This window comes from Rhinatrema bivittatum, chromosome 1 (genome assembly GCF_901001135.1).
Source record: "Rhinatrema bivittatum chromosome 1, aRhiBiv1.1, whole genome shotgun sequence".
Lineage (NCBI taxonomy): Eukaryota > Metazoa > Chordata > Amphibia > Gymnophiona > Rhinatrematidae > Rhinatrema > Rhinatrema bivittatum.
The window spans coordinates 72,400,859-72,420,608 of record NC_042615.1 but is presented as its reverse complement, the minus strand read 5'-3'; the positions used below and the strand labels follow the sequence as shown (position 1 = coordinate 72,420,608).

General features: G+C 44.5%; 1 long non-coding RNA gene across 1 annotated transcript; it reads left to right on the top strand.

Moving 5' to 3' along the window:
- Window positions 1-1,157: 1,157 nt before the first annotated feature.
- On the top strand, window positions 1,158-19,457 carry LOC115079975. Its single transcript, XR_003853473.1, has 3 exons — window positions 1,158-1,208; window positions 15,251-15,385; window positions 19,295-19,457. It is a non-coding gene; the product is annotated as an uncharacterized LOC115079975 (long non-coding RNA).
- The last annotated feature ends 293 nt before the right edge of the window (window positions 19,458-19,750 follow it).

Below are 19,750 nucleotides of genomic sequence, written 5' to 3'. Positions count from 1 at the left end.
CTTGCTAGTTTAAAATGTCATAATGAAAAGAAAAAACAAAAAAAAGTACTAGACTTATTTATAGTTTAATAGCCTTCAGTCCCCCCGGTTAGCCCCATCTCTTAAAACCCTGCAGATTTGTCTAGTTTTCTTTATTTTAGAATTTAGGCTTCCTCCGTAGCAGAAGTAAATTTATGCGGCAGGGGCACATTAGTATTTACGCTCACATCTCTGGTCCACGCCCCAAAATGCTCATGACCACCCCCCTTTTTGAAAACTTTGGATATGTGCGTGCTGCAGGAGACATGCACGTATCTGGGCAGCTTTTCAAATCCTCTCAGCGCACACAAGCCTGATTTATTTGCACATCCCCTAATTAATGCATGTGCTGGGCTTTTAAAATCCACCTCGACGTGAGCATGGTTGGATTTTAAATTTCTTTTCTGTATCTATAAACACTTATCTGCAGTATTGATCTAGAAAAGAATTGATTAAAGTTCTCCTGTATAATAAAGGCTGCTAATCATTTCTGCAGAGATCTTAGGAGCAGCAAGATAAATGCAGCAGATAGCTGTGACAAAGCATTGTAGCATGATAATGAACCACTTTTTTCTCAACTCTCATCCCAATTAAAACAATTTCTAATCACTACCAGGATAAAGTGGTGTGGTTGCCAGGATAGCCCACTTGAATTCATGGAAATACAGGTCATAGAAACATAGATAGAAACATAGAAATGATGGCAGAAGAAGACCAAATGGCCCATCCAGTCTGCCCAGCAAGCTTCGCACATTTTTTTTCTCATACTTATCTGTTACTCTTGGCTCTTAGTAACCTTTTGGTTCTATTTCCCTTCCATCCCCACCATTAATGTAGAGAGCAGTGTTGGAGCTGCATCTAAGTGAAATATCTAGCTTAATTAGTTAGGGGTAGTTACCGCCGCAATAAGCAAGTTACACCCATGCTTATTTGTTTACCCAGACTATGTAATTCAGTCCTTGTTGGTTGTTGTCTGTTTTTAGATCCACTTTTCTTCATTCCCCCTGCCGTTGAAGCAGAGAGCTATGCTGGATATGCACGAAGTATCGGACTTTCTCCCCTGCCATTGAAGCAGAGAGCTATGCTGGATATGCACGAAGTATCGGACTTTCTCCCCTGCCGTTCAAGCAGAGAGCTATGCTGGATATGCACGAAGTATCAGGTCAAGAAACATAAAAATATATAAGATGGTATGTTTATATTCAGATAATTTTTTTCTTGACTGCCTGCTCGAAGTCAACATACCCTTACTCAGGTGTAAGCAAAATGAGCAGGTCACAGTAAAAGACGGCATTACCAGAAATTCTGCGGGATGGCCATGTTAGTCTGAGGCAGCAAAAATGACATAAGGCGGGTGGCACCTTATAGACTAACCAATTTATTGAGACATGAGCTTTCAAGGACTGAATTGACTTCGTCAAGTGGTGTGGGATCTGTGGAGAAAGCCATATGAGATGAGACTGAAGGTCCTTGGTATGCACACCCTGGAGGAGAGAAGAGCCAGGAACAATATGTTACAGATTTTCTGTAGAGTATGGAGGCAAAGAAGACACTTGAGGCAGCTTTCATCGCAGGCAGGAAGAGAAGGGGTGAGCCCTCACGAGGCTCTTCCTTTTATTGTACATTCATACAAAGGCAGATGATGTGTCATTACATGATTGGCTACTTTCCCATAGCAACAGACGAGTCCCTACACTATTGGCTTTGGCTCAGGGGGTATGCACGGATCATTTCATTGGCTGCTGAAATCTATACCTCCTGACTTTCTCCTGCCTCTGACTAGGGAACACCCAGCCCTACTTTCAGGCTATCAGGATTAATTATAAGCCAGAGAAATACATGAAGTCAGGTATCCTCTCCTTGGCAGAGACTTAAGCACAAGTGATGCTTTTATTCAGGCAAATGTCAGGGAGAAGGGAAGTTAGTGTTTAACCCTGATGAAATGGCTTGCTGGCAAGCGCATATTTCCCACATCTCACCCTTTCTGTTTTTGTTTAGGTAGCTCAATAAAGCTTTAGACCCTTACTGAAATCTGTTATGTCTTGGTATGGGCTGGAAATAGGGGAAGGGGGATTATGGAGAGAAGAAAGCTGATTCGACGTGGTGTGCCAGCTGCCGATGAGCTCCTGAATCTCCATATCACCCAGAGCTGGTGCAGGTGGTGTGCCAACGCTGCAGGGCTCATGATTCCCTATTAGGCATCTTACAAGACATCTTTGTATTCGGGCTGAGAGCAAGGTTTCAATATGGATATGAGGGTTGGGTATGCACTGAATACAGCATCACAGGCAAATAATTAAGATAATTACAGTAATTATAATAGAAATCACCCTTTTGAGACCCGAAATATCAGGGAGCCAGGACCATAGCCAGTCCCATGGAGAAGTAGGTATTCTGCCTGAAAATGGTGCATCAGCATCCATGGTTTCTATCTGCTCTATGGTATGTGTGAGGTTTGCTTTATAGTCTGATATGTATACACAGCAATGAGATCCAATTAATGCACAAACACCACCCTTTAAGGCTAAAATGGTTTCTAAGGTATAGCGGTTCTGAATGCTACTTCTCTAATCTGAGAGACTTTTGTTGTGAGTAGTTTTTAATGCATGGACTGTCTGATTAAATAGGGCAGTAGTCCAGTTAGCTAGGATGTGTAAGTCTCTGTAATTCATATCTGTCCCCATTGGGGGAAACAGGCTTCTAGCTATCTGAGTTTCTGTATACTTTTCTATGGGATTATTTATCGCCTCCCTTTTGTTACGGAGCCTTGCTTTGGGTAAATTTTTGACTGCATAGTATGAGGGGAGGATGTAGCCTAAAGTGCATCTGTCTCTCCATCTTGGGGAAATGTACATATATGCTCTACGCCCACATAACATCCATATGTTTCCTAACAGATTAGTGGACATGTCATTGGTTATCATTTGGGCTATATAACTACAAAGGGTAAATCCTTCATCCCCTCTATACTTTCTGTACCTGCTTGGGTCTCCCACTGCACATCCTGAAATCTGCCAATTGCATACATATATGTGGTATAATTATGTAAGTGTTCAGTGATTAATACAAAAGTTCAGTTACAATATGGATATTTCCCACCTGAATTCCCTTTCCCATCCCCTGTATCATAGTCCCAACAAAGAGCAGCAGTCTCTTGAATACAGCTACCAATGTGTAGTGTGGTATTATTAACTGGAGAGTTAATGAAAACCTCTCTGTAAAGGATAATTAGTCCATACTGTAAGGTTAAATGGTACAGCATGCATCAGTAGTTCTCTGCAGGCTTGGGTTGGCATGTGTGTGCAGATCTAACAGTCTGTTCGATTCAACAGGTGTGAAAAGTTCTGTGCATCGAGGATGTATATGTTGTTCTGTCAGAGTCCTTGTTCTGAAATCGCCATAGCTGGAGAAATAAGGCAAAGGAGGAGGGTGCAGAACACAATTGTTAATGAGTTGGCATTCAGGCAAGAAAAGGCAGCTAATAAGTTCTCTGGAGTTTTCTCAAGGCCTTGCTGTTCTAAGAGTTGTGCAGGTTGGTTGGATAGGGCCTTGATCTGTCCCCAGGTCATGTGGTGCTGCTTTTTGCAAGGAGTCCGATCTCTGTCCTTCTGAGGGCTGTGGAGGCTCAGGGAGAAGTTGGGGATCGGGTCCTGTAGACCTGGACACCTTTCCATCTCTCCACGGCTTGATTCCTGTGGAAGCAAGCAGAGAAACATATCCTTGTTCCCCATTTTAAGGGAACGGGACCGTACCAGACATTAAATATTCTATACAAAACTGATGGCTGTGGGTGACTAACCCTAGTCCCATAATGATTACTCATGGCTGTGGTCTTAAATTTGATATGTTTAGATGATTTAAAGTAAACAATACTTTGTTCAGGGGGAAAATCCAGGGGCAATCCCTCCTTTTTCTTTTTGTATGGTCCAGAGCTCTTAAGGGTATGATTGGCTCTCTCCACAATGGCTTGCCCTGTGGTGTTGTAGGGGATGCCAAATAAGTATTTAATGTTCAATTATTGACAAAATTCATGCAAAGGAATGGCTGCAGTAAGCAGAGCCATTTTTCAGAACAGAGGGTAACCCCATTATCAAGAAAGTTTTTATGCAGTGATCAATTTTCATTCAGTAAAATAGCAATAAGTGTAAATTAAGCATTTAAAGGAAAAGTCATTTGCTGTAAGCTGAATCAAATGACAAGTATATTAGACATTATATTAAACATATGTTACACAAGACTGACACATATTCATTCATCTTGCAAATATTCATTTACACAAAACTGACACATATTCATCCTGCAAATATTCATTCATAGTCTTCTTGACATCAAGACAGACAACAGATAACACATAATATGAGCTAAAAATCTTATCAAAAAGTTATCAAAAACAAAATTAGATCAAGGATCAAAAGTCAAAAGGTGTTAGAAAAATGTTAAAATAAACTGCAAAGTGTCCATCTTCACATCTCCTCATGGCAGAAAGGCTGTAAATCTGGAAAATATTAAAAACTGGCATACAGCAAAAAATTACTAAGGTAAGGATAAAAGTGAGCTTCTTACTTTTTTAACCTTAAAGAAATCAATTCTATTATTCAATTTAATAAAATCAATTTGGATTTGCAAGAAAAGGCTTGTGAGGGATTGCTTTATATGTAGCAACCTCTGTCAATAAATATTTTAAGGTTCAGAATTCTGTAAAAATTTGTGAAAAAGAAAATAAAACTGAAGTTTCCTTAATACAGAAGGTCTGTAGGCCTGAAAAATAAAAACTATTATACAACAGAATTATTAAAACAATAATATAATATAACTTGTAGAATAACATAGCGCCTCCTAGTGGAGAGCCCATCATTACTTTATAGATTGCAACTATTGTTCCAGGTTGCAATCAATAATACTCTGAGCTTACTTTCAATGTGGAATATCAGAATAGAATTTCTTCATATAATTATTAGAATAGGAAATTAAACACGCTATTCAGTAATTTCAGTTCAGTATTAACGAAGTTTGAAAGTATTAAAAAGATTAAATAACATATAGAAACTAGAGAGAGAAACTGCAGGACTAAGTCCAGTTTTTTTTCCTTCTTTTCAAAAGTTCTCCCTCCCTCCCCCATGAGTGGCAAGCAAGAGTTAACAGAAAGACAGTAAAGGGGGGGAGGAGCAGTGTTTCTCAAAAGAAAAGAACTGCACCCAAGGAGTTAATCCTTCAGTCAATAGGAACTTGAAGATAGCATTGTTTAACAAATCAACCAGAGACAATGGCTTGGCAAGGACTTGCTGATTCCTTGCAGACTTGCTGATTCCTTGCAGACAGATTCTATTTTAATTTACTTTTGTCCTGAAAGGGAGAATCACAGTAAAAATATAAGTTCTGTACGCTAGCAATTCAAACAATTGCTTATAAACTTAAATCTCAGAGAAATGGAGTCATTTTAAATGTGAGCCAAATTAATTTTGCAAGAAGTGAACACTTCACATGAAATTCACACAGCAATTGTTCAAATTTCAGTACAGTTTTAACATAAGGCTGTGCATACACTTTGTGGGGGAAAATACTCTCAAAGTATGCAGACTTTCTGTAACTGAATTCAAAGACTAATAGAAACCATTTTTTCCAAATCTGTACTGTTTGTTAAGAGAAACCATTTTTTTCCAAATTTGTACTGTTTGTTAAGAGAAACCATTTTTTTTTTCATAGTGATATTTTCTTTGCTTGTAACGCAGGAGTCTAATTAAATCCTTTTTTTCATATTGATATTTTCTTTGCTTGTAATGCAGGAGTGCAGCTGCTTGGCCCAAGGTCTTATATGCTGATTTCTTTGAAGACCTGGGGGCATAGCCACTGCTCATGGCACTCAACTCTATTGCTGCCACACCTAGTTCTTTGTTTATTTCTGTAATGGGAAAGGCTTGAATCCCTTTCAATAATTCCTCTCTTGTGAGATTTCCATGTTCTAGGTGAAATCCCATGCTGACCGCGGCACATAAATTGTTACCGGGAGCAGTGGTTTGAGATGGTAATTTACCTGGACAAATTGATGATGCAGAATCAATGACTGTCTCAGGCAATGGCAAATGAGGGTACAGGGAGTGGTTGGTGGGGGAAGGGGGTTGCAGGCAAGATGGAGGAAGGCTAGTTTTTCTGACCTCAGTGTTTTCAGTTTCCTGGGGCCTTTTCTCTGAGGTGGATGCAGAGGAAGCCACAGGAGCCATGTGAGTGTGTGTCCCTAGATGTTTTATTTCATTTTCTGTCCCCCTTTGTTCATGGTTCTTTTCTGTGATGGGGAAGGCTTGAAGTCCTTCTAATAATTCTTCTCCTGTAAAGTTTTCTTTCTGCGGTTTCTGCTGAAATTCAATGCTAATCGCCCCACCCAGGACAGGTTGTGGCTCAATTGTTCTCAAGGACTGCTTTTCTAAAGAAGTGGGGAAGGTGTGAATGGGCTTGGGTGTAGGTATGGAGAGCTGATACAAAGAATTTGCTGTCTCTGAGGGAGACTGAGCATAAGATGGGGGAAGGGTATTCTGATTGAGTCTGCCTGCTTCTAAAAGCACATGGTTTGAAACTGCTGTCTTTAAACTTTTTTTTTCTATGTGTTCGATGGCCTCTGTACATTTTTGCCAGATTAATCTTTGCTTTATGGGAGCTCTGGGAGCCGTATGAAGACAATTGCCAATTAAAATCCATTCCTGGGTATTTAGAGTTCCAGCCTCCATTGAATACCAAGGGCAACGGCAAGCTATTTCACTTATTAATTTTTCTAAGTCCCCCAGGCTGATTTGCGCTATTTTTATTCTGGTGATGAAATAATGATTATTGATTATTTTCTGCAGCTCTCTGGCATGTAGCCTCTGCTGTACAGTCAAATCACTGCCCATGCTCACGAGTGTGGGGAACAAACTAGCTGAGAAATACTTTAAAAATTACTAAGAAGTACTTTTTTTAAAAATATTTACGATTGCAAATCTGTTGAACGGTACGTACCTAAAGCTATGACCAGCCGAAATGAGCAGAGAGTTTATCATCACGTCGCGGGGATCACCAGATGTAGAGTATGGAGGCAAAGAACACACTTGAGGCAGCTTTCATCGCAGGCAGGAAGAGAAGGGGTGAGCCCTCACGAGGCTCTTCCTTTTATTGTACATTCATACAAAGGCAGATGATGTGTCATTACATGATTGGCTACTTTCCCATAGCAACAGACGAGTCCCTACACTATTGGCTTTGGCTCAGGGGGTGTGCACGGATCATTTCATTGGCTGCTGAAATCTATACCTCCTGACTTTGTTCTGCCTCTGACTAGGGAACACCCAGCCCTACTTTCAGGCTATCAGGATTAATTATAAGCCAGAGAAATACATGAAGTCAGGTATCCTCTCCTTGGCAGAGACTTAAGCACAAGTGATGCTTTTATTCAGGCAAATGTCAGGGAGAAGGGAAGTTAGTGTTTAACCCTGATGAAATGGCTTGCTGGATTTTCAAATACCTGAAATAAATTAATGCTGCACAAAATAATCAAATCATTTCTGATGGAAAGGAAGATGTAAAACTAGGGGTCATAATATGACACTCCAAAGGGGAAGACTCACTGAAAATGTCAGGAAATCTTTCTTCACGGACAGGGTGGTGGATGCATGGGATCCCTTCCTGGAAGAGATGGTGAAGACAAGAATAGTAATGGAATTCAAGAGGATCCCTGCTGCCTAGAGCATGGAAGTAAAGAAATGGGGTAACTTTTTGTTTACATTTCTGCTTGGGGGTAACCTACATGGAGCAGCAGTTACTACTCTAAACTACTACTACACTGAAAAACTTGCCTAGCAGACCAGATGGGTCATTTTGGTTTTATCTGCCATCATTTACTATGTTACAATACAGAGTGTGTAAAGATATATCAATGTTTTGTCAATTTATGTTACTATTGTTAGCATGTTAATCTGTTTTATTGTATATGTATAGTAAATTGATATTGCTATCATTGGCTCATTTCAAGCATGTTGTTTGCATGAGATGCAAGGAATAAATCAAAATAAGTAAGTAAGCAAATAAATAAATAAATAAGGAAGCCATGCCTTCTATGCATCCAAAATATTTTTTTCAGCAAAATCCATGGTGAATATCTTCAATTTTCTAGTAAATATATTTTATTATAGAAAAAAATATGTTTCACCCATCAGTCACAGATGGCTGCGACTGCTGTTGCTCACCTCTTACTCCCCTGCTTGGACTTCGTTGGGTGGACTGGCTGTCTCTGCTAGCTATCACCGGCCTACTCTCTCCTGTTCCCAGGCCTCCCTGGTCGGCATGGACGCTGCTGACCACCATCTTGCCCTCGGAGTTCCTTAGACGCACGCGCACGCTCTTGGGCCAGTCTTAAGCACATCATGGCGGATGACGCCGGATGACGTCAAACTTCACGGACTCTTAGGCCAGCTGGCTCTGTCTGCCTACGACTTGGCAACGAGTTCCCTCATTGCTGATTCCGCTTCGCTCACTATGGACTTCCATTCCAGCTCCTGCTTCTTTGGCAAGAGACGTCCCGGGTACCTGCTCCTCAGGTGCCCTACCTCGTCTCTGGCTATCCGCTCTTTGGTGGGTCTTATGCTTTGGACTGCTGCCTGCCCCGTTCCCGGGGCTTCACCTGGAACCATTGCTACTGTGAGTACTCCACCCTGCGGACCACTACCGTACCATCTCTAGTAAGGAACCCTCATCGATGTCCGCTACTCTGCAGACCACAACCGTATCATCTCTAGTGAGGAACCCTCATTGATGTACCCTGCTCTGCAGACCACTACCATATCATCTCTAGTGAGGAACTCTCATCGGTGTACCCCGCTCTGCAGACCTGCTGTTTCATCTCTACTGAGGAACCCTCGTCGGTGTACCGCACTCCACGGACCACTACCATATCATCTCTACTGAGGAGCCTCATCGGTGTACCCCACTCTGTGGACCATTGCCATGTCTTCTGTACTGAGGTATCCTCCTTGGGTTTTCCCCACTTCACACACTCTGTGGCACCCCTATGCCTGAGTGACTTTCTCCTGCACTCCCCGCTCCGTGGGAACTGCCACTCTACTTCTTTAATAAAGACTCTAGGTACTCATCCGTGTCTGACATTAGCTGAGATCTTGCCTCCCGACAGTGAGGCTCATAGGGCTCCTCTCTATGGGTGGTACCATCTGTCACCTCGGCCCAGGGCCCACATACCTACAAATCCTAACAGATTGCCAAGTACATGGACCCGGCACAGGTCTCGGCAATTCAGGCCATCCCTGGCCTGGTCCAGCGAATTACAGAACAGCAAAAGGTACTGGAGACTTTTGCTAACGCCATAAATCAATTGAGCAATCGGCTGGACTCCATCCCGACACCTACCAAGCTAAGTTCCGCTTCACATGCATCATTATTCTGGCTCCAGTGCCCTTGACGGCACCCCCTCGTTTCGCAGGTGTCCCCTTGTTGTGTAGGGGCATCTTGAACCAGTGCATCGTGCACTTTTCTTCACAACCTGCGTATTTCCCTGATGTAGTCTCCAAAACAACACACGTCTTATCCCCCCTGGATGGAAAAGCATTGGCCTGGCTGTCACCCCTTTGGGAGCGAATGGATCCGATCCTCAATGACTTACAGGGCTTCCTCGCCCTATTTGTCGACCCTGGTGAAAGCCCATCGCTGGATCTACGCTCCTGCATCTGCAACAAGATTCCAGATCACTGACCAATTATGTCATCGAGTTTAGGACTCTCTCGTCAGAATTGCACTGGGATCTGGGCTGCTTGCATGCTATATTCCTCAAAGGCCTGAGCACGCACATTAAGGATGAATTAGCAGCACAAGAATTTCCTGAGGCGCTGGATTCTCTGATAGACCTCGCCGGTCACATTGACCGCCGTCTGCGTGAGTGTTCGCTTGAGGCCAGGGGATCCAAGAGAATGTCTTCAGGTACTCCACGCACTCACCCAATGCCATCCACCCATACCGCTCCTGCACCAAGCATCGAGGAAGAGGAACTGATGCAAATGGGTCATAGCCATCTATCCACAAAGGAGAAACGTCGTCATCAAAGATCCGGTCTTTGCATGTACTGTGGTCAACCGTGTCATGCGGTACCCTCCTGTCCACTCTGTCCGGGAAACTCCCAGGCCTAGGATCTGCTAGAGGACTCCTCCTAGGCCTGACCGCACCCTCTCCTCCTTTGACTCTGCCTGTCTCAATTAATTTGGACACTCAGGAATTTTACACCCTGGCACTGGTGGACTATGGGGCCGGTGGAAATTTTATCCTCAGACAATTCGTAGAACACCTTTGTATCCCCACTGTCCAGATGTCAACACCGTTACTACTTTCTTCTAACCATGGCAAATCGTTTCCAGGTGAAATTACCTTCTCCACGGCCCCCATTCGCCTTCGCATTGGAACACTGCACACGGAGACCATTTCCTTTCTGGTACTGGATAACACTATACACCCTGTGGTCCTTGGGCTGCCATGTTTAAAACTACACACTCCACAATTTGATTGGAGCACTCTACAATTATCCCACTGGGGCAACTCCTGCCATGGAAAGTGCTTGGAGGTCGTGTCCCTGATACCTTGCCTAGCTACTACAACATCCATTCCGGGTCTTCCGCTGCAGTACTCCTCCTTTAAGGATGTGGTTTCCAAGAAAGCTGCGGACACTCTACTGCGTCACCGCTCATTTGATTGCGCTATAAATTTATTGCCTAACACTGAGCCTCCCCGAGGAAGGGTATTCCCACTTTCACTGACTGTGACAAAGGCCATGTCTGAATATATATAAGAGAATTTGGTGAAAGGCTTCATTCGGCCTTCCAAATCTCCTGCTGGAGCAGGGTTCTTTTTTGTGGGAAAAAAGGATGGCTCCCTTTGGCCGTATATAGATTACCACGTCTTAAATGAGATTACCCAGAAGGACCGCTACCCCTTACATTAATCTCTGAACTTGTTGACAGGCTCCAGAGGGCCAAGATATTTCCCAAATTGGGCCTCAGAGGAGCGTATAATTTGGTCAGGATATGCCAGGGCGACAAGTGGAAAACAGCATTTAACACCCTCGACTGCCATTTTGAATATCCGGTAATGCCGTTTGGACTCTGCAACGCCCCAGCAGTATTTAAGAATATGATGAACGAAATCTTCTGAGACATGCTCTACAGTTGTGTTGTGGTCTACCTGGACGACATCCTGATATTTTCACAAGACCTCCAGAGCCATCACCAGGATATCGCCAACATTCTGCAATGCTTAAGGGATAGCCAGTTATATGCCAAACTGGAGAAATGTTCCTTTCACCAAGAGTCTGTCCCTTTCCTAGGCTATGTGGTCTCAAGCCAGGGGTTCCAGATGGACCCACAAAAGACTAAGAGTATTCGGGATTGGCCTCAACCAACGGGCCTTAAGGCACTCCAAAGATTTCTTGGCTTTATGAACTACTACAGGTTATTCATCCACTATTATTCGACATTGACTGCCCCACTCACAGATATGACTCGAAAGGGAGCCAATCCCTCCCAGTGGTCACCCAAAGCTGTGACTGTCTTCCATGAGCTCAAAGAGGCATTCCTACAAGAACCATGCTTGCGTCATCCCTATCCCTGACGACCCTTCGTCGAAGTCGACGCTTCAGACATCGGTGTTGGTGCAGTCCTCAGCCAGCATTCAGCCAATCACAATTTGCACCTGTGCTCATTCTTCCCCCAACACTTCTCCCCGGCCGAGTGTAATTATGGAATCAGGGACAAGGAATTACTGGAGATTAAACTGGCCTTCAAGGAGTGGCGCCCCTGGCTTGAGGGAGCGCAGCACCAAATCACAGTATATACTGACCACAAGAACCTCGAGTACCTACACCTTAATCACAGGCAGGCCCGCTGGTCTCTCTTTTTTACTCGGTTCAATTTCCTACTACGATACTGGCCATCCAATAAGAACGCCTGAGCTGATGCACTCTTTCGTTCTTTCACCACTGAAGATGTTCCAGACGTTCCACAGCACATCATTGATCCAACTAAAGTTCTCCTTTCCACCACGCTCATTGTGCCAGCTGGGAAGACCACTTTTAAGGAAAATCCTCCGCTAGGGGCATGATTCCTTGCTCGCAGGCCACCCCGGACAAGCTAGAACTCTTTCCACTCTCCAGAGATTCTAGTGGTGGCCCACCATAAAAAAAGATGCTCAAGCATATGTAGAATCATGTCCCACTTGCGCTCAACAGAAGCCGCCGGCAGGCCATCCTTGGGGTCTCCTTCAACCTTTCTTGCACCTAGTGAGCCGTGGACCCACATAGCCATGGATTTCATTGTGGACTTACCCCTTCCAATGGCAACAACACCATTTGGGTCACCGTGGACTGATTTTCGAAGATGGCTCACTTCGTGGCATTACTTGGTCTTTCTTCACCTCCGGAGTTGGCAAAACTATTCATCCGTCATATCTTCTGCCTCCACGGACTCCCGAGACACATACTCTCTAATCAAGGTGTTCAATTTACGGTGAGATTTTGGAGGTCATTATGTAAAAAATTCAAAATAGCCTTGGACCTCACATCAGCCTATCACCCGCAGGCCAATGGGCAGACAGAGAGGACGAACCGTACCCTGAAATAGTTTCTTCAGGCATATATGAACTCTCGGCAGAATGACTGGTCTGACTTATTACCCTGGGCCGAGTTTGCCTTAAACTCCCATCAGTCTGCATCTACTGAGTCATCACCCTTCCAAATAGTATACGGATGCCAGCCTCTGCCTCCTCTTCCATTACTTCTGTGTCATCTCCCGTGGCACAGACTTCTGTGGAAGAGTTACACCAACTTTGGGAACACACCAAACAACTTATGCAGCAAGCCGCGCAAAAGGCAAAGAAATTCTATGATGCCCATCATCGGGCAGCTCCACAGTTTAATACTGGAGACAAGGTGTGGCTCAGCACTCGCTTTATTCACTTGAAACTGCCCTCAGCCCACTTCGCTCCCAGATACATCGGCCCTTTTCCCATACTTCACCAACTGGGTCCGGTCACTTACAGTCTTCTCCTACCCACATCGCTTAAGATTCATAACGCCTTCCACATCTCACTACTGAAGCCTCTCATCTTGTCCGAGTTCTCTAAAAGACCACCAGAACCACAACCTCTGGTATCTGAAGATGACATCTCGTATCAGGTATAAGATGTTCTGGATGTCAGGAGGTATGGAAAGCGATGGGAATATCTGATCTCGTGGGAAGGATTTGGCCCTGAAGAGAACAGTTGGGAGCCTGCAGTCAATATTCTAGAAAAAGAACTGATCAAGCAGCTTCATGCTTCTCATCTGAGAAAACCCAAACCCCTGGGGAGGGGCCCTAAGAATATGGGTAGTGTTATGCCCATCGGTCGCATATGGCTGCAACCGCTGTTGGTCACCTCTTGCTCCCCTGCTTAGACTTCGTTGGGTGGACTGGCCATCTCCGCCAGCTATCGCCGGGCTACTCACTCCTGTTCCCGGGCATCCTTGGTTGGCGTGGACGCTGCCAACCACCATCTTGCCCTCGGAGTTCTTTAGGCACGCGCACTCTCGGGCCAGTATTAAGCACATCATGGTGGGAACCTCAGGGGCGTCCCCCCTCCGGATGATGTCAATCTTCACGGACTCAAGCCAGCTGGCCCTGTCTGCCTACAATTTGGCAACGAGTTCCCTCATTGCTGATTCCACTTCGTTCACTACGGACTTCCATTCCAGCTCCTGCTTCTTCGGCGTGAGACGTCCTGGGTACCTGCTCCTCGGGAGCTCTTCCTCGTCTCTGGCTATCCACTCCTCAGAGGGCCTTACGCTTTGGACTGCTGCCTGCTCCATTCCCCAGGGCTTTACCTGGAACCATCGCTACTGAGAGTACTCCGCCTTGCAAACCACTACCGTACCATCTCTAGTGAGGAACCCTCATCGATGTACCCTGCTCTGCGGACCACTATCATATCATCTCTAGCGAGGAACCCTCATAGGTGTACTCCGCTCTGCAGACCAGCTGTTTCATCTCTACTGAGGAACCCTCATCAGTGTACCATTCCGCGGATGACTACCATATCATCTCTACTGAGGAGCCCCATCGGTGTACCCCGCTCTGCGGACCATTGATGTATCTTCTCTACTGAGGTATCCTCCTTGGGTATTCCCCACTTCACAGACTCTGTGACACCCCCGTACCTGAGTGAATTTCTCCTGCTCTCCCCGCTCCGTGGGCAGTGCCACTCTACTTCTTTAATAAAGACTCTAGTAACCCATCTGTGTCTGACGTCAGCTGAGACCTCGCCTCCCGAAGGTGAGGCTCATAGGGCTCCTCCCTGTGGGCGGTACCATCTCTCACCTTGGCCCAGGGCCCACCTACCTACAAATCCTAACAAACTATATTTGTCCTTCTGCTATTTATCCTTTTTGACAAATTTGAGTGAATAAAGCCCTATATTTTAGTAGTAAATGTTTTCAAAGTAAAAAAAAAAAATATGCAGCTTCATTCTTCAAAATTATACTGTAATTGACTCAAAAACAGCCTCCATTAAGACTCTCATTTCCATGTAAGTTGGAATTTTATGACTTTCAACTTACAAAAATCTGTGTTCAGGATATAAACTGGCACAGATCCTTAACTACAGTCACACAACTTTATTCTTTCAATGAGAGATTAACTTGACTCATACAGTATTAATGAATGTGTAGAACAAAAAGTTTTTTTCCCTGAGTACACCAAGCATTCCTTTACTACTTAAATATCATCTCATACTTTCTTAGCTACCAGACAAAATTTGGTCTTAGCGATGACCTTTTATTATTGAATAGAGTATAGCATCAAAAAAAAAAGTATATGTGCAGTTTCCAAACTGATACAGATTAAGGTTTCCTTGCAATCAGATTAAGAACAATATTACGTGCATTTTTTTATATCTCTCTGGTAAGCAGGGTTACTGGTTCTGTAAATACCAGGTCCCTCTAGAACTTTTTTGATACTGAATGCCAAGAATCTTGTATTTTTTAAAGAAGACCGAAAGCCAGAGAAGAAAGTTAGTTTTTTATTTGCACTTGGCACAGACTGAAAAGTTGCCTATATGCTGCAGTGTCCTTTGGGAATGGAATTAAATTGTTCTGTAGATGATACCAAGCTATATTTCTTGCAATTTATTATGAAATAAAATGATATGTGGATAAGTGTGCAAGCATAAGCAACATTTTTATTAGAAGTTTTGCAGCTCTAGTTGGGGAAGCTTCTGAAAAATCATCACCAATTCCTCTTATGAAACAAAAGAAGAGACAACGGCATGGCTAAGAGAGGAGATTTCTCTTGCTCCTGATTGCAGATTGACATTCTTAAAGGTGAATTTTAAAAGCTCAATGCACGCATTAATTAGGGGATGTGCAACTATATTTTATAAGCTGCCCAGATGTGCATGTAAATGCTGCAATGCACACATCTTGGAAGTTTTCGAAAAGTGGCAGGGCATTGGCCTGGTTTGGGCAGAGCAGCAGCATTTCAGGGCATGAAGCTGAGATGCGTGCAAAAATATTTATGCAATCCAGCACGCTCCAAGGCCCCCTGCTGTGTAACTTTACTTCTGCTTTGGATGTAGTGTAAGTTATAAAATAAAGTTGAATAGGCAGGTCTGCAGGTTTCTAAGGGTCGGGGATAACTGGGCTATTAAACCAGGGTGGGTTTGAAAGACCTATCTCTTAACTGAGCAAACTAGGGACGAACTGGTAAAACTGGAAATGTTGTCAGCATGCACCCTTTTTAAAATCCCCCAATTTATGTGGTAGAAGCAGCATTTGCATGCATTGTGTGCACCCACTTAAAATTTAGCACACATGTAGGCACAGCCTGGCTATTTTATAACTTGTGTTCATAATCACACATAAATTATAAAATAGCCACATCCATGGGCGCAGGCTGCCGAACGCGCACACATGTGCGCCTGCACACCAGTTTTAAAGTTACCATCCCCATAGGCTGCAACAGCTAACGCTAATCAAATAGATAATACTCAGAAAGGTCTTACCGATAGAACAATTGTAAAATGACAAGATTCAGACTTAGCATATTCTAATGACGTATATTTACTTAGGTCTCTGATGAAAGCAAAAAATCACAGAAGCTAACTAGATGAATATTTATACTACTTATACAGCTGTACAGCTTATACTACTTGTACAGCTGCATAAATGGAAAAAATCATGGACAAGATATTCAAATAAAAATTACTAAACTTTACAGGAAAATTACAGCATTTGGCAGCAGATGGAAAGAACAGCCAGCAGTAATCAATGGATTCAGTAATCTTAGGTCCTATTTGGATTTGGATTTCATTACTTGCCCTATCCAAATCCAAGCTCAAGGCAAGTTACATTTCAGGTACCGTTGTTATTTCCATTTACAAGAGGACTTACATTCTTAGACGGTAACTTTGAAACAGCCTCGCAGGTACATGTGCTTGCTGGCTCGCTTTCAGAGTCGTGTCCATTTTATAACATACAGGCATATATTTGCACATGGTATAAAATAGGCTGCACGGGTACACATGTGCATGCAATTTTAAGTGGGTGCATACATGTGCGCGCAAATGCTGCTTTTACCCCATAAGTGGGGGGTATTTTAGTAGACTCATGCGCCAACAAAATTACAAGTTCTTCCAGTTTGTTCCCAGTTCGCCTATATAAAGGATAGGACTTCCAAACCCTCCCTCACAGTGCATTGCAGGGGGTCATCAAAAACTTCTTTAGTCAGAATTGACGTGCATTCCAAAGAGACGCACACTGCCCAGTCACTCAAAAAAATCACCACACTGACTCTAAAGCTATTGTTCCAAATTAAGTCCGAAGCACCAAGGCAGGTAAAAACAAAGTCCAAAGATAACTGGCACTACAAAGGCTAGAGCACCACACTGCAACAAAATACAAAAGGGTGAATTTTAAAAGCCCTATGCATGTCAAAGTCGGGAGATAAGCACGTGACTCGGCCTGGTGCGCGCCATGCAGATTTTAAAACCAGAGCGGGTATGCGCATAAAGTTTTTTCTAACCAAGAGGGGAAGGGTGTAGGCATGGTCTGGGGAGGGATGTGATTTGTTTTTCACAAATTAGACAATGTCAATGACATTGTCTAATTCGTCATGGTTCAGTAGCGCTGATATATGAAGCGATTTTTGCCAAAGTTTTGGAAAAATTCGTATTTCATGTTAGTGCGCACTAACGGAGTTACTCCGCACTGCATATCTCTTAGGGGCGGATTTTAAAAGCCCTGCTCGCGCGCCGACGTGCCTATTTTGCATAGGCTGCCGGCGCGCGCAGAGCCCCGGGACGCGCGTAAGTCCCGGGGTTTTTTGAAGGGGCGTGTCGGGGCGTGTCAGGGGCGGGGCCAAATGACGCGGCGTTTCAGGTGCGGGATGTGGCATTTCGGGGGCGGGACCGGGGCGTGGCGCCTGCCCGGGGGCGTGGTCGAGGCCTCTAGACCAGCCCCCAGGTCGGATGATGGCACACCAGCAGCCGCTCCGATTTCAGAGCGGCCTCGAAGGAAACGGAGGCAGGCTGCGCGGCTCGGCGCGCACAGGCTGCCCAAAATCGGCAGCCTTGCGCGCGCCGATCCAGGATTTTATAAGATACGCGCGGCTATGCGCGTATCTTATAAAATCCTGCGTACTTTTGTTTGCGCCTGCTGCGCGAACAAAAGTACGCGATCGCGCTTTTTTTTAAAATCTACCCCTTAGTGCGCAGTAATACCAATTAGTGTGCACTGTTTTTCTAGCTAAACAATTCCTCTGAATTGATACTTTTTAATTTTTAAGTTGCATTTTTTAGTACGCACTAACATTAGTTACAGCACACTACTACATACTTTGGGGGAGATTTTTAAAAAATGCGCGTTCGCGTACTTTTGTTGGCGCACCAGTCGCAAACAAAAGTACGCTGGATTGTAGTAGATACGCGCGTAGCCGTGCATATCTTCTAAAATCCAGGATCGGCGCGTGCAAGGCTGCCGATTTTTGTTGGAGGGAACTCTCTTTCGCCCTCCCCTCACCTTCCCCTCCCTTCCTCTACCTAACCCACCCCCCGGCCCTATCTAAACCCCCCCTACCTTTGTCAACGGATTTACGCCTCCCGGAGGGAGAAGTAAATCCACGCGCGCCAGCGGGCCGCTGGCGTGCCAAGACGCGACCCGGGGGCGGTTCCGGAGGGCACGGCCACGCCTCCGGACGGCCCCGGGCCGAAACCACGCCCCCGGGCCCGCCCCCAAAACGCCGCGTCCCGCCCCCAAAACGCCACATCGATCGGCCCCCGCCCCCGACACGCCCCCGAAAAAACCCCGGGACTTACGCGAGTCCCGGGGCTCTGCGCGCGCCGACAGGCCTATGGAAAATAGGCGCGCCAGCACGGAAGGCCCTGCTTGCATAAATCCGGGCGGATTTACGCGAGCAGGGCTTTAAAATCCACCCCTTAGTGCGCTGTAAGTTTTATTAGGGCACACTAACAGGTCTTAATGTGCATTAACATCTAGCTGGTTTGCATTCTCATTTGGTGTACTGCGCAATAATGCTGAGATAGTGCACACTAACTGGTTGTTAGTGCACAGTGAGGCCCATTAGTGCGCACTAACGCACTTTGTCGAAAATTGCCAAAAAAAAAACCGAACCATGGGAAAACCAAATTTTCCATGGAGCACCCAATCTGAAGCCCGAACTGATATCTTTAAACGAAGCACATCTCTAGATATGGGTGGGCTGGGTCTATAGCATGAATCCAGTGCATAAGTATTTACACACATAAGCATGCATCAGGGTCTCCAACTGTGTAACTTTACTTCTGCTATGGATGGCGTGTAAGTCATGAAACAAAAAAAATATGTTAGTTAGCAGGGTTTTAAGGGTCAGGGGTAATAGGATGTAAGGGAGACAAGTTAGCTAGGGGGTTTAGGAAGTCCTCTCCTTTACTGGAGTGAACTGGGAGTATACTGAGAAAAAGGCCTATTGCGTCGCTGTGTGTACCTACTAAAATTCCCCCCACTTACGTGCTCGACTTGGCATTCTCACACCCATGCTCCCGTCAATATAAAATCATGCACACATGTTCACACGGATAGCCGATTTTATAACACACGCACATATATGCATGTATGTTATAAAACTGGCGCATCTATGTGTGTGCGCCGGCAAACATGTGCACGTGTGTATGCGCGGGTCTTAAATTTTACTTCTATGTGTACAAAATAAATGTCAGTTTCCTTTTCCTTTCCCAGTGAAAATACTCCACTCCAAGAAAGCTCTACAGGCAGCGTCAGTCTCCCTCCCTGTTTCTTAGAAAATAAAGGCAAAAAGAACAGCGTTCAAAAAGTATAAAGGATCCCAAAAAGAGGAACACAGGGAAGAATATCTAGTGAAACTGATGGAGATGAAGAAAGAAATACGGTAAATGAAAGAAGGAGATAGATCTAAAGTCCTCCAGAAGATCTTTATTATTATAAACACCAGCTGCTCAAATAAAAGCCCGACTCAGGCTAAGTTTTGCCACGTGAAATTGGCTGCTCAAATAAAAGCCCGACTCAGGCCAAGTTTTGCCATGTGAAATTGGTTGCTTCAGGGTCTGTATTTTTTTAATAAAGATGTCATACATAATGGTAAAGGTTGTATTGTTTGACCACATCTAATGGCATCCCAATATGATCATATTGATCTTGTAGGTCACGTCTTTTTTA